At 39.5% G+C, this 16,054-nt stretch overlaps 1 long non-coding RNA gene across 2 annotated transcripts in view; it reads right to left on the bottom strand.

Moving 5' to 3' along the window:
* LOC105680710 overlaps positions 1-16,054 on the bottom strand; it is a 121,430-nt gene that overhangs the window by 64,652 nt on the left and 40,724 nt on the right. The window contains exons 3-4 of one of the 2 annotated variants that reach the window (XR_004461636.1): positions 8,484-8,521; positions 7-322 (exon numbers count right to left, since the gene is read on the bottom strand). This is a non-coding gene — a long non-coding RNA (uncharacterized LOC105680710). Of the gene's footprint in view, positions 1-6; positions 323-8,483; positions 8,522-16,054 lie in introns of those variants that run through there. The other variant, XR_001102250.3, reaches the window with a different exon arrangement.

The following is a 16,054-nucleotide window of genomic DNA, read 5'->3' as shown; positions in this document are numbered from 1 at the left end:
GGGGGCCACGCGCCCGCGGCAGATGTCCCGTGACGCATGCCCCTTCATTCCTGCGTATTACGTACTTATACTTGGAGCTCGTTCGTGCAAGGCGTGTAACACGCGACCGACCGACCGACCACCGATCGATCGATATGCATATGCACGATTCTTTCGGCGTTCGTGCACGCGCGCGCTCTTGCTCGCCTCGAAGAATGCGAACGCCGATTGAAGGAGGGCCAACTCTTGACTCTTTGATGGATTGCACGCATGCTGAGCCAACCCTTTGCGCAACCAATCCCGTGTTTTCCGGATGGTCAACGACACACCAGTTTTATGGTTTCTGTAGAGGCACGTGTCTGGATTGATAATGGTTCGAGATTGTTGGAGGTGGCAGGAAAATATTTGTATGATAATTATAACGATATGAATTGAAATTAGCAGGCAAGGTTGGAAAATAGGGTGTTAAGTATTATTCATTGAAGTTCTATTACGATCAGAAGGTTTTGAAAGTACGTGTTTATATAAAATGATGTACTTTTATGTAATTCTATATGAGTCGATTCCTAGGCGTAAAATGAAAATAGGACACTTGACGAATGTTTTAATTCTAAGTACTATCTGATTTTCTGCGTTATTTGAAACGTCAGATGAGATAGGGTCACTGGCCGTCTATTCTGGTTTTCGTTTCGGAGCAGAAAGTGTAGGATACAGTTGACCGAAATTCATTTTTGCAATATCTCTGTCATAATCCTCATTTATTCCCAAATTTTCGAAGTTTATTTGTATCGAAACAAAAATATATAGTAAAAATCGATGACCTGACTTATGAAATATAATTGCGTCCATTATCCTTATCTTAATTCGTTATCCTTTTCTACATTTTGGTATCTATAACGTGAAAATAGGAAATTAGTTAAAACTGAAACCGAATTAATTTTGTGTCCAAGTTTCCAATGTGGGACCAATCGTAAGAGCAATGCAACATCGTGTAGCAACATAAATAGAATTATTAAAAGATTGGTGTATTAAAAATTTCAAAATCTTCAGCATATCGTTGGAAGATTAAATAAATATAAAATATATGCAAATACAGCGTATAAAAATTGAAAAGAAATATTTATAATCGTAAAGACTCGTCGATCTTAGAAAGTATATTTCCAAAAGAAAATTCCATTCCCAACAAAATGATGAAATTGATAGAAAAAAATATTGCAACAATTTCGATTTATACAAGTGTTTTGTTGCAATGTAATATTCTATTTTAACGGGTTCGCGTGGTTGGGGAACGTGTTTTACTCGAGTCTTTTGACGCTGATTGAACGACGACTTTGAAATGGATGTCAACGCGCGCGGAAAAGTCTGACTCGTCTCTTCGGATGTGAATGTTCTTTGTAAACAGCAGAAATCACGCACAGGCTTTCTGGGCGTGCTGAGAACAAGTAAGTGTGCGTGCATATATCTCCAGAAACCGCCTAGCACGATAACTCCGAGCCGTGTGATAAAGAACAATTTAACGGTCTTGTTAAAGATACGAAATACGCCTACTGCGATAAAAGTGAGTGAGCCAGCGTGTTTCGATCGTTGAAACGTAATATGTACCAAGGATATCGAACCACTGTGTCAATAAGAATATAATGCAGTGCCTTTGAAAGAACGAAAACAACATGATTTTGATAGACATAGGTAATAATTTACGGAAATGCGAGATTTTATAAGTTATGTCGTTCCCTGTTTACGTAGTTTTGAATATTCGTGTATTTGTTCTAAGAAAATTTACATCTACGAATCAATTCGGCCATTTCAAGTTAGAGAATTTAAGGATTTCTATCCTAATTTCTAGTAAATTGTCATTTTCTTATCTCTGGAAACCTATATCTTATTCTCAGACAGAAATATTGTTTAACTTTCAAATATTCCAATTTATTTTATTATTTGTATAGATTAAAAACTGTTCATGCCTCGAATTCGGTAGTCTTTTTGCCTATTTTTAACGATTATCGGTAATTTTTAATATTTGAATTGTGTAAAAACGAAAATATTTAAAAGAGAACGTATCACACATGATAAAGGAGCTTTTTATCTTTCATACGTTTCGCGTAAAAATCAATTCGTACAGAAACTGTGAAAGACCTGTAAAAGGAAACCTCGTGAATCGACAAAACCGGTAGAACCACGCTATCGATTCAAGCAAATTTTTATAGAACAGCTTTTGCCACTGGAAGAAAGCAAGTTGTTGCCAAACTGACTGGCATAATTAACTGTAATTTAGAAAACCCGGTAATTATCCCTACCATCCTGGTACTTCGACGAACTTCCTAACGTATCGAAGCGATAAACGACCATAAGGCGCGCGTGACTTTCCGCGTTTGCCATCCAAAGTTCGCGACTTCTCGTTTCCGCTTTTTCACCATCGATTGCCAAGATAAAAAGGCGGCTAGAATCGGTCGATGTTTCCAATCAAAACGTTTATTTCAACCTTGCTGATTCAAGAAATAATTAATTATACGAAGGATCGCAGAACGTGAAAAACGGTTTTCCATTAATCAAGGGTTGCTTTGAGACGCGCGCGGCAAAGTTCCAAGCGAAATCGAAATCGATGTATAGGCATTCGCGTAAACTTTCCAATCAATAGGGTGAGATGGCCGCTTGCGCTCGCGCTGGCCACGAAATTAATTTCACGAATTGAAAAGGTGACCCTTCAGACGCCAATACAATTAACCGTGAAACCCCGAACTTCATATTTTATACAGCCGGCGACACCGGGCAAATTGAAAGAGACAATTTTTGCGGCGAGCACAATCGCGGCAAATGGATGCCGCGAAAACGCAGCGGCCTCGATTCGATGAATTGCCCCGCTGGACGATTCCACGCGCGTACCTACATACGCCCAGTTGAAACAAAAATCGACGCAGACAGATTACATATGCTGTTTCGAAAAGTCAGCAGCATATAGTATTCGCCAAAATCAGTAAGAAAGTCTTAAAAAGAATAGATCGAATATCGTTAATTTCGAAGCTATAAGACTTTAGTCTATATCGTATCGTATCCTTGCTTGAAGAACAACGCGGCTCAAAACATGCAAAGGACCATGAAAAGAAGATAAGAAATCAGAATCGACAGAAACAAGTGCGTTCTTGGCATTTGCATATTATAATATTAAAGAATCCCAAAGAACTTGTTCGTAATGAAATAATAAAATAAGATGCAATGTATAACTGGAAAATTAATAATATTCCTGGCCACGCATTTATTATAATTTTTGAAATAAAATACTTGCATGTATACTTTATTCATATTTATATATATGCATTATCTTAACAAAATATTTATACACGAATGCAGTTGATGTTGAACAATTGTAAATAAGGAAAAAGAGAAATAAATGATTCGACCGGATGTTTTATCGTTTCGAATGTTTGAACAGCGAAAATCGAATTTATTTTGGTTTGTATTACATGCTTCTGAAGTTTGATCGAAATTCTTTGAAACATCCTGTATAGTGTATATCATTGGTGCATTATACATTTTTGTAACGAAGGGATACAGAAGAGGGTGAAAAACGCAGAAGACGCGTCTAGCTCGTAACACACGTCGTCACACCTGACGTCACACACTCGTTAGGGGGCAGATGGGCCCCCCTCTCAACCGTGACGTTCGGCCCGCAGTGGGTACCTGGCGGCGTCTACCCATGGGGCTTCTTTCCTTTCTCTTCGTCTCACCCTACTCCCTCTTTCTCTGGCCGTGTATCGTAGCGTGGTCCCCCCTCTTCATCGGTGGCCCCATAAGGTAAGGCAAAATAAAATAAAACTTCTGTCAAGGGAGTTCCCTTTTCCTCGCACACATGCGCAGCTGCTCAGGTAGCACGAGCTACTTCCACATTAGAGAACGGAACTGCCATGGGGTGCCGTGCCCCATTAAAATTCCGTCTGGCCAGACGCCCGGCTGCTCCCTCGCGTGCTGCGTGCAATACCGTGAACCGGGGGACGACAGAAAGAAAGAGATTATTAAGGTGACGAACTTTCGATCGATTTGTTCGGGATGCGCCCTCTTCGGTATATGTACCAAAGGGGCAGAAATGCAATATTTTATTTTGGAAAAATGACACGGCACGCGGAGCAGACTAATCCTCAGATCACGGAAGTATATTTTTTATATAACAAATTGGATAGATTTTAGTATTCGTAAGCTCGAAGGCTTTTACACAAATGAATTAATAAATTCTAATAAACAGATAAATTGTTCTAATAAATTGTATAATGTATAAGGGTAACAGATTTGGTATTAAAGCAAGCACAAATTATAAGACAGTTTATCAAATTTGACATAAAATTGTAAAATTGTAAGAGAGAAAAATTGTTTATATAACTTGGAAGATAATTTGGAAGAGAACAAAAATCAGAATTTCTTAATGTTTATCAAGGAAACCAAATTACTCGATGAATTGATATAAGGCTAATGTTCATCATCATCATTGTACATTGTCAAATACTCGTTAAAAATGAAGGAATTGTTTCTGCAATGTTAATGTATAAATATAATCTCTAATTGATCACTTGCTAAATCGTTAATATCACTAATCTAATAAATTATTGTGTAAAAGGAGTTGTAGAATTTTTCTATCAAGCTGTACACAAAACTTGACAAAAGATCCGAAGAATATCATTGTATCCTTTCAATTGGACCTTAGCCTCTTGATCTATTAATACAGCGACAAAAGATTCGGTTATGTTAAGGAAAACTTCCTGCCCACTGCCTTCAGTGACCGTATTCTTTAGTCGAAAAAAGGATCCGAACTAATTACAACGGGTACCATAAAAATGTACAAAGGCGCGAAAATGGGTGTAAAGCGAGGCGGTTCATTGTCCGGCGTGTTATTGCACAGTGACTAAAGCCTCTTAAACTGCGTCAAAATGGCCAGTAACGAGGAAGACTCGACCGTTTTCACGCCTCGGTTGAGAGAGAGAAACTACAGACCGATTTGTCGTCGGTCGTAAATCTTTCCTGCTAATTCTCAGCACGAGACATCCGGTGTGCCGAGCAAGGTATTGCGGGGGCGTTTCGTGTGGTAAACATAATGTCCTGACCGTAAAACCTTTTGTCTGCGCTGTGTACCTTCGTTTTTCCGCATGGATTGAACGCGTGCCCGATCGGTCTTTTCCGAGCATTACACCTGGTATCTTTACTAAATCGTATTGGAGTCCTGTGAGTTCTTTTTCATTTTATACGGGACATTATATTTGAATTTTCTTATGTATCAAAGTATTTAAGATAGGCTATTATTCTCAATTTTGTATTATCTAATTACTTGTCAGAATAGAAATACTCATATGTGAAATTAAAATAGTTTTATAAATATGCAAATGCTTACTCGTAAATTCAACTAATGGCATTATGGAAAAATTTATTCCTATTTTATTTCACAATATCGAATATAAAGATACCTTTCGTGTAATCATTATAGTAGTAAGTACAGAGTAATAATTACGAAATAAATCAAATTGAATTTGCTATAACTACTTTCGCTACTTATATGCTCATTATTACGTATATCAATTTTATATAACATAATATACATGGTCAATTTTATGGCTGTAGCATCGTTGTTTATTTTGATACAGTACTATCAATTTGGTACAATCATTATTTTTCTAGCAACTGATTCTATCCCTGTTCCTTTTCCGCTTCAATCAAACTTACTAACGTCACGTCTGCATTGAAGTGGCTTTGCGAAGTGGTCATGAAGAAACTAACGAAGCTGCCATTTACTAAAGAGCCGATTCATCGTTCAGCGTCTAATTCAATTCTCCAACGTTCCTCCAATACTATCATCGTCTACAAAACAACTTGTCTCGCGAAACATCTGCCCGCACGAGTTTCCTCCAGAAACCCACCTCAGCACCGTTTCTCACCTCTCGACGTCGAATTCCGTTACGTTTTCGACTTTCAAGTATATTATACACACACGCGTGCCTGCCAGAAACTGAACTATGGAATCATGCGAACGCAATGATTCGACGGCTAAAGTGCCTCCGATAAAAAGGCCGAAACGGAATCCACCAGTGTTCTCTATCTTTTCTTCCACCCTCGCGAGCCTTCCAATTCTTCGACTGTTCGCGACAGATTGGCCGACACACTCCGCTATATCCGGCTCCATTTTTGAACCGCCTCCTCTCTAACGGGAGCTTAACATCATCAAAAACTAACCGCATCCAGGAGCGTTTCACGATCGAGCAACGCGACTGTATCGTTTCTTTCACCGTACGATGCACAATGACTTTGGAACATATGTCGAACGACGGAGTTTCTCTCGGCCGCATCAAGATACGTTATTAACGCGTGCCAGAAGAGGGGAAAAACGGTTCGTTCTCTCGTATAGGAAATTGTAACGGGTAGAAGAAGAAATCTAGACGGAAGGAAGATAGAGAAAGACGGAGTGGTAGTAAAGAACGAAGGAAAATCCATTTTCATGTCGAGAACGACTGGAGCGCCTAGACACGTGGGTGGAGGAAGCAGAAGGACGAGAAGGGTGGGGTAGGTCGAGCCATCTGGTTCTTTGCTCTGCACACGGCCACCTTAAGGGCCTTTTAAATCCACCAGAGACACACACCTTGAGACCTGTTTGGACCAAGGGCCCTCGAACTCGAACGCTTGGCCCTTTAAAGATCGATCCTGAAACGAAGACACCGAGACCTTACCCTTGGCTCACCTTAACAACCTCGAGGGTAACCGCACCATTCAATGGTCCGGCTCTCTCTTCACTTTTTTAATACGTGTACACGTTCTTCTGTTCCGTTGATTTGGATCGTGTTTCTCCACGGACATCTCGCTGTTTGGTTTGTATCGGGTTTAATGGACTCGCAGGAGCCCTTTTTTTAAGGTTTTGATCGAAGGGGTGTGTTTAGGTGATGGATAGTTTTTACCGAACTGCATTTAGATCGATATGTTTCATCTTCTCTGTTTGCTTGGGAAACGGGAATTTATTACATCGAAATTATTTTCTTAAATCGAGATACAAATGCCACGTGAACTACCAACGAGGATGAGAATATTTTCACGAAACTGTGAGAAGTAAAACTACGACGATGGGATTTTTATCGAAAGTCTTACTCTGTGAGTAAACGAACGAAAGAACGATGCATCTATAATCTATAAGATCTCGTGCTTTCAAATAAAATATTAATGCAATGGTCCATGCATCTTGCATCCTTCCACTGAATACCGATTAACATTTTATAGAATCACAGAAAGAGAACGAAGAGCGACGTACATGGACTGTTTACCTTGAAGATCAGCGTATCGCGGCAGACTCACCGACAAAGCCAAATTAATTTGCGAATCGTTCTTGATGCGGATCTCGAAGGGATCGTCGGTCGCTCCCTAATCGATATACATACTGAGTGTTCATCGTCGCAAGTCCCGGACGATATCGACGAACCCCAACGAATGCAGAAACGAGGCAAGTCCACAGAAGAGAGTAGGAAATCGAGACGCGAGACGAAACGACTGTACGAATACACGTATGCGTAATCTTCGAGTGGATATCGGGAGATGAAAAAAATTGCAACTTCAGATGCTGCTACGGCAAGCATTTCTGACCCGTATCTCGTGCAATTCTCATTGCCCCTTCCCGTACCCTGCTACTTTTGTCTTCTTACACAGCCTGACTTCACCCCGATCTCTGTCGCGGGACTTGGCTACGTGCAAGGGTGCATTTCGCGGACCCGGTTACCGCGCTCGTAGGCACACATGCACTTTTGTCTACGTGACGCATGTGTGTCGCGACTTGCGAGCGCGCGAGCAAGAGAGAAGAAAACCAGAGTCAGCCAGAGGCCGCGGAAAAGGTAGATCTCCGTGTACTGCGAACACCACGGAACGAGAGAAACGAGAGTATGACGAGGGCAAAAGAGGGTGAGGTACGAAACTGCTGGGGATGGGCTGTGACAGTGAGACTTTTATTAGCGAAGGAATCAGCAAGCTTGATTATGTACCTTAGAGCGTCTCCACCTCCGTTTATCAGTTCCACCCTTCTCCTTCTCCTCCCTTCTTCGAGCACCCGTTTACCTACCTTCTCCCACACGTCTAACCACCCTTCGTTCTTCCTACTCTGTCTCCGTCACCGTCATATCGCCACTGACATTGCACGACGACGACGACGACGATGACGACGACGACGACGACGACGACGACGACGAGACTACTACGACGACTACGAATCTGCCACCCCGTCGCAGCTGCATTGTCAACCCCTTCCCTCTGCTAACCCGCTGCTCCCTGCACGAGTGTATGCACGCAATGGCGTAGAAAGCCGAGGAATCGCGTCTCTATAGACGCGAGATAAACGATTCTTCGTTTTCTTCGAGAGCTTCGATGGGTTAAGCTTAAGTTCTTATACGTATAGACATCTATCGCGTTGCGTAACATCGTCGAGGTTAGCTTGAGGGTGATTTAGAGAAGGAGTTGAAGAGTATCGATGGATAACGATGAAGGATATTGGTACTTACGATAAACGTTGCTGTGGCGATTTGAAAGATGCTGTCCCCTGCAACAAAAGAAAATTGCGAATGTACATCTTCGTAAAATGAAGGCTTCTTGGTAACAAAGATTTAAGGGAAACCATTTCTAGTAATATTAATTTTCGTTTCCTCATGTTCAAATTATTTCTAAAATTATTGAAAGTATTTCGAGAAATGATTTCACACGTTAAATTCATATAATGATCAAAGGTACTCCGTCTTAAGGAAAATTAATTGTTTCGGTAAGCAGATCCTGAAGGAGCGAGTGCCGTTAGAATCCCTCGCAGTATTACCAAATTCGTTGTCCGTAGATGAAAACGCAGAGAACAGAGCCGTCCTCCACGAAATTTGCATCTCTGCCTCGCCAATGCCGCCCAAGGCGATATTGTCGTCACAATGAAACCACCCTCCCCCCGAAGCTCGCTGTCCCATCCCTCGATACACACTCCGACACAGCGATGTCATGTGCGGGTGTCGCACTCGAACTTTCGCCTCGAACCAGATGCGCGAAACTTCGCGAATTCTGATCACGCATACATCACGGCACGGCTAACAAAAAAATTTTATCAGCCTTTTTTTCTGTTTTTTCCTCTCCTCTCGTATTTTTTCTTCTTTTTTTTTTTTTTTTTTTAGTTTTCGAGTTGTCCCTCTGGACACGCTAAAATCCTTTTGAAACAGCCGTGTGCCAGCCGAAACTTGCGCCGGAGAAAATTTAGATGCAGATGACCAGCCTCGTCCGCGCAAACTTTTTAATTTTGAATTCTCGTTCCGGCACGAATTTAGTTTCCGATAGGTATTACCGGCTCGAAATAGTTACGCTAGCCTTCCTGCTAATTTACATTGCATTGCAGGTGGCGACGTACCCATTGTTCGCGTCTTCGAGTTGGTGTTATTTGACGATTAAATTGCAGCTTCGGCAAAAAAGCGATTGCAAGTGTATATATGTGGACTACAGAAACGGGTTTCGAAAAGTTGTAAATTTAGGAGAATTGTAGTAGCTGGATTATGGTTTATTATGCTTTCATGAGATGTTTAAAGATGCAAAAATATGTAAAATGCATACAATTATAGTACTCACAAAAAAAGTGAAATATATTTACCCTACATCGATTCTAAGATCGATAGGTATCTTTGGTATATGCATCTTATATGAATACTTGTCGGTTGTAATTTATTCATTCATTGTAAATAATGTAGCTGAATTACAATAATGCATGGGTATGCAAACAATGTAGAGTAAAACAGGAAAATACGAAGATATACATCTGTCGATATAAAATTTACATATGTGAATATCGTATTCAAATAAAAGGAAAGTACATTTCTAGCGAAAGCGGATATAAAGTTTCAAGCCTTACTATGAGTGAATATTTTCTTTGATATCGTAATAATAATGATCTTCTCTCGCGATACGGTATTTCTTTTCGTTCAATTAATCTTTTCGCACTTCGATCTTTTATTCACATTTGATATATCACCAAGTGATATATTTAAATTATCCATAAATACAAGATTACATCTTACGATGAAGAAATGTTTCCGATTTCATATTACACGTGTATATTGTTTGTCTCGCTCTTTTTAATGAGAAATTTAACTCCTTAAAATTTGACTACAACATAATATAAACGAAATAGCGTCTATTTATATGAAATAAATGCAAAGTTCCATACATTGACTCTACATACTTTCTCGGTCCTTTCAGCGAATACTCTCCCAAGTTTCTCTATTTTATTATACAATATATAATAAATCTTTAAATAAATATTATATGATATATAATAAATGTATTATATAATAATAATTCACAGAGTAAATATAAATCTTCCTATCCATTTGCAAAGTCTTGTCAACTTCGAACTCGACCGATTCATGATATTTAAAACCGAAACACTACCAAAAATTTATGTACGTGTTTCAACCTCCTTTACTTTCATCGCGAAAGGAAAACTGAGTTGTAGTGTATCATCAATTTCTCGTGAAACAGCGAAATTCCACGAATCAGAATGCGTCTTTCTGTGCCCCTATTCAGCGGTCTCGGCGAAGGATGCATCGGTACAACGCTTTGGTGGCGAGGGTAAGGAAGGAAGAAGGACGAAACTAAGGAGGTCATAGGTGTGAGGCATAGTTCGACGCCAGTATCTGAGACAGTTTCAGCGGGCAAGACTTAACAAATAGGCAAAGTTTTGTTCCGAGGATACCGCGCCCGGCGGATTCTCCGGCGCTGCCACGACATCCTCTCTCCTCTTTGTTTCCAAGTTTATGATGTATTAGATGTTCCCCGTTCATTCTGCCGCGTTCCTTTCCTCCGTTACCGCGCCTTTCGGCTGACCAATTTATGTCGTACCCGGCAGTCTACGCGAAACTTCCATCTAACCGAATTAACGACGCTTCTCATTGCGATATACAAGAATTTAGAATGATTGGGTTTATGTGTTGGAATAAGTTTGGATGAGATGGACCGCGGACTTCTCAACGATAGAACAGGCATACTGATTAAAATGATTCACAAATATACATATAAAATGATACATATGTGTTTTTCCTACCTTGCAATTTGATTTCTTTGACGCGAGTGTTATACCTTTGTCGATTAATATTATTGCACCTATATATTTAGTATTATTAATATAATAAATATATTAATACAGTTTTTGGATATGTGTCTTCTAAAATGATTTGAACTAGTAATATATTGATATTGGTATGAGGTTTAATATGTTTTTAATGGTTATTTAATAAATATTAACCTTTATTTTATCGTATGCACGTGTAACTCTGGGTAGGTTTGCAATTGTAAAACTAGAAAAGAATTAAAAGGATAAACTCGTATTAAAGCAATGAAATGTACGTAGTTTAACAATAGCTCTTGTACTATAGTATAGGATGTATACCTAACACAGAGTGTAATATGAATGAATTTCTCGTGCGAACCATCTGCTTTGACTTGAGTTTCTAACTCCTATACACCTATACCAAACGATTAACTTAGATTTTCTATCGATTTAGATACTAAAATAGGAAATAAGCGAAGAAACATATGGTACTTTACTATGTGATACAGATTTTCGTTATGAATTCCTTTTATAGAAAGAATACCTTCGACATACATAGAATAATACACATAGAATATTTTCAATATATATAGAATATATTCAAATTCGTCGCAATCGTTCAAATATTTCAGTAAACTAAACGCACCGTGATATATCTCGATGCGAATCGGATTAAGGTACACTTAAGCTCATAAAGAACTTCCTCCTGAGCTTATCGTTGGATTATCGTATTAATCGTTGTAGAGCTGATCGTTACAATTATTCGAAATTCTTTCAAGTATAGAATTTTACTAATACACGGATAATATGAGCTACAAAAAAAAAAAAAAAAAAGAAAGAAAAGTGTCCGAATTTTCATACAAAGTGGACAGAGGAACTAAGCGGCAGAGGATACAAGCGCAGCGATCGACGTGAAAAGTTTCGTATCCTCGTGGAACGCGCGTTTCGCTGTGGCCGGGGCTACGCAGACGCGTCTGCTGCCCCCAGGATTAATAAACTTTGTCGCGTCTCGGCTTACCCCGTTGGCGTAACTCCGTACGTGGAAAATCAATACCCGATACACATACGTATCCTTGCAGAGGTCCGCTTCTCTACTTGTCTCGCGCTATCTCTCTTTTATCACGATGCTATCTGTTTGGTATTGGCGCGCTCGTGGGAAATACGGTCGTACGCCGCCTGCTCAGACGATAGAGAGGTGATGAGCGAAGCATTTACAAACACAAGTAGGTCGTCGTAACGCGTTTGTCGTAACGCCCACATCGTTGTCCCCACACCACCCTCCTGGCGAGAGACGACGTCGCCTCTCTTCTCTTCAGGGTGACAGATGGCCCGTTAGACAAAGAACTTGGTCTACTGCCTTTCGTGGCGCGTTGCGTAACTCGATAAAACCAGCGTCCAAAGTCGATCGTCCTTCGACGTGAACGCTCTTGCCCTCGTGCAGGCACACGGACCGATCGTCAAAGGGACGATGGGGTTGAAAATCAAATAGCGTCGTCTCGATGGGAAACCTTGATCGTTGTCAAGATTGAAATCTCTCTGTCGTTCCTTCTCTGTTGACCGTACCTCTTATCTTTCTTCGCGATCGTGCCGATCAGAAGTTTCAGTTCCCCCTCGAAACGACGAAAACCGCGTCAAGAACGATCGAAGGGTGCTCCATGCCGTGTTCCATGACGATTAGACGATTAGGAGACTCCCTTCCGCAAAACCTCGTTACGGCACCCGCTATTGGATGTGGAATTAGCTGCGGGAATTACGATCGTTCCACGCTTTTTCTGCGGTATTGTGATTTCTTTTTTCCCGTCGGGCTTGCGTTTTGGGAGATCGGCGGATCGCATCAGGGGAAACGTTTCTAAATACTGTGCAACCGCAAATGGCGCGGCCGCGTTTGAACTGCTCGTCACGAATGCTCCCTCGTTGGTAATTTGTCTCGTGTTTACTATGCTCGAGTTACACTTTCGTAAATATGTACGTGATTTACATTTAACATTGTTTTCCAAAGGACTTATAGGTGAAATTTCTGTTTTATGGGCGATATAACACTGTCCTGGAAAATTCACATAGCATCACGAAATTTGATCGAGCTTTGTATGACGATATGAAACAACTATTGTTTACTTCTGTTCGATTATGTTAAAAATGGTTTAAACAGTATTGTTCAGAAATATATTATTCGTAATATCGGAACATCGAGACGAACAATGAAATAAGAAAGTTATAATTTTGTTGCTTGTTATATTTTTGTGTTATCGTTCTTTCGAAGCAACTACGTCGTAACCTGTTGTGGAAACGAATAATATTCCGAAATTCTGGACCGAAGCTCGCACGAGAGAAGGACGATCGTGGATCCAATAATTCCGGATAACAATAAATTACCCTAAAGTCCAGTCTCTCGATACGAATGACGTGATGCTAGATTACAGTTCTGTGTCTTGCGATTCACGTTATGGCACTGACACGCATGAACGTGTCTGAACGCACTGAAACGCACACGCGCGTATAGGAAGGGGCGTTACGTCGATGGCTGGCACAATGGGCACGTGGCAGAATCTAATCATACTCGCAAGTTTCAGGGTGAGCTTGTATTTTTTTCTTTTTAAGTTCCATCAATTCAGCGTGTTAAGTCGATAGAAGATGGTTCGTTAATCCGCGTCGCTCTATGAGACAGAGCTGTTTTTATGCAACGCAAAACGATATTTACGTAAATGTCGGAATGAACGAACGTATTTGAATGATTTGCAATTCAGCCCCTATAATTTACACGATAATATTCTACTAGCTTTTGGTACATTTATTTCCTTTTTCCAATTGTCAATCCGACTTATCGAGTTTCGGTTAGGATTCGTTGGTTTGTCGTAAAGACCGATTGGATATATTTGGCGTCGTTTTATTGCCCTTTCTCAATCTTAATTCGATTATCGATCTCAAGAAATTGCTTTTCACTAATTCTCCGAAAACCGTGAAATGAATTTTATTAGTTATATAATCGTAACCAACGAACGAGCTATTATATAACGACGAGCTACGAGACATACTTCAAACATTTTGTTCGATTTTAAGGATTTTAATTTACAATAGTTTTTAGCTTCTAAAACTCATCTAGGAATTTATTTGGATTTATTCATTAGAATTATCCGATATCAGTCTCTCAGACGAAGGGACGTCTAGGAATAAAACAAAGATGTGGCAATTAACATTTTACTTACTGTTTGATATTGAAATAACAGCTGACGTATTTATATTTTACAGTAAAGTAGATGTATTCTCGGCGGATTTATTAAATTTAGCATGAATATCTGTTGCAAAGTAGCAAAGCAATCGAAAAGATTCGTTTCGATGTGTTACACGTTCATATCAGTTCGAAGTCAGCGCTCGATACGTCGTTCGATTGATTAAGCTGGTGTCGTGCGTGCAAGTTGTACATGTGTCTGGAACTATGCTAGAAACACGTGGCCCCTGCCTCAGGAGACGCCCCTTTCATCTAATCGTTGCACCGCTAATGGATTATTTCAATCGAAGAATCGAGGGATCGCTACCGTTCTTCAGAAAGCTATAATTATGCTCCGCCTATCATTATAGATTATTCTACTACTTATGCGCTGTAACAAGATTCCTAATAATCTCACCGTATTTTAGTTTTCATTCGCCGTAACTAATAAAAAGGTATCTTTAAATGTTACACTTTTAAACAATATTCTACGATTCATCCTTTGCAGAATAATTGCAAAATTTACTATCTATATCTTACGGATTAATTTTCTGAAAAAATTTACTATCTATATCTTGCTGTATTTTTCCTCAAAATAAAATTTTAACGAGGGTCCATAAAATGATAAAAGTTCACTCGATCGACCTGAATCACGGAAAAGAGAAGATCAAGGTAAAAGTAAGACGGAATATATCCAGCTGTTACGCTAAGTATCCTGAAACGGGACAGGGAGTTCCTTACAGGAAGGATGAAGCAACAAGTGGCTTCTTAGCTCAGGCAATCTTAGTTCGATGTTCAACAAGTGTTTTCCGAATGGACGCATGTTCTGGGAATCTTTCGCAGGAAGTTTAGCAAAAGCAGCTGCTTGTCACGAAATGTTCGCACAGTTCAATTGAATTATCTGGATATCTAGTAAAACAATTTGTTCGTTATGTTAAGCCACTTGTTTTACATTCTTATTTATCTAATGTTTCTTATTATTACACTATGATCGTTTTTTTTGGTCTAAAAAAGCAACTGTATTTTTTTTAGTTATAAATATAGCGTGGCCTTGCATTTGTTTAAATTGAAACCAAAAACATATTATTAGTAGTTATCTACATATTAATTAGATATATATAAAAATATAATTTTTCCAGACATTTGTAAAATTCTGTAGCTCTTTACCTAAAATCTTAAAATGATATTTACCAATGCATAATTTAAAAAAAAAATGTATACTTCATCGCTTCTATCGAAAAAGAACCATTCACTGTGTTTGTAAACCTTCGTTGCATTCATTTTGCGTACTGTGGAAGGAAACAGGAGTATCCAGGCGATAACAAGACTAATAATAACATTCCTTTATCACGACATCCAATGTACGTTGTTTCTAATATCTATTTTTCACTTGTTCTCCACGCAATTCCTGTGTTGACATTTCACAGCCCTAGAAGAAATAATAATATCGAACTATTTCTAAAGAACTCCTAGCCTTTAAAACTTTCATCACTTCCACCTTCCATTCTAATCTCTAAAATAACCAAAAAAAAAAGAAAAAAAAACGGGCGAAGAAAACGAAAAAAAGAAAAAACGTGAGAAAAAAGAAAGAAAGAAGTAACTTTCCAACGTATCAAAGTTTCTTCGTATTAACACGGAACAAAGCGCTCCTAATCCAGGGACGAGAAAGAAGGAGAAACACGACGTGGAATGGGGCGCGTCGGTTTCGCGTGCCGTCTCTAAATAATAAAATAAAAACCTCGACCCTCTAGATCCTTGGCCCACGCTCAATCCCAACAGCAACAAGTTGATATCTTGTT

This window comes from Bombus impatiens, unplaced genomic scaffold (genome assembly GCF_000188095.3).
Source record: "Bombus impatiens unplaced genomic scaffold, BIMP_2.2 scf_0318, whole genome shotgun sequence".
Lineage (NCBI taxonomy): Eukaryota > Metazoa > Arthropoda > Insecta > Hymenoptera > Apidae > Bombus > Bombus impatiens.
This window is presented reverse-complemented; position numbering and strand designations above follow the sequence as displayed.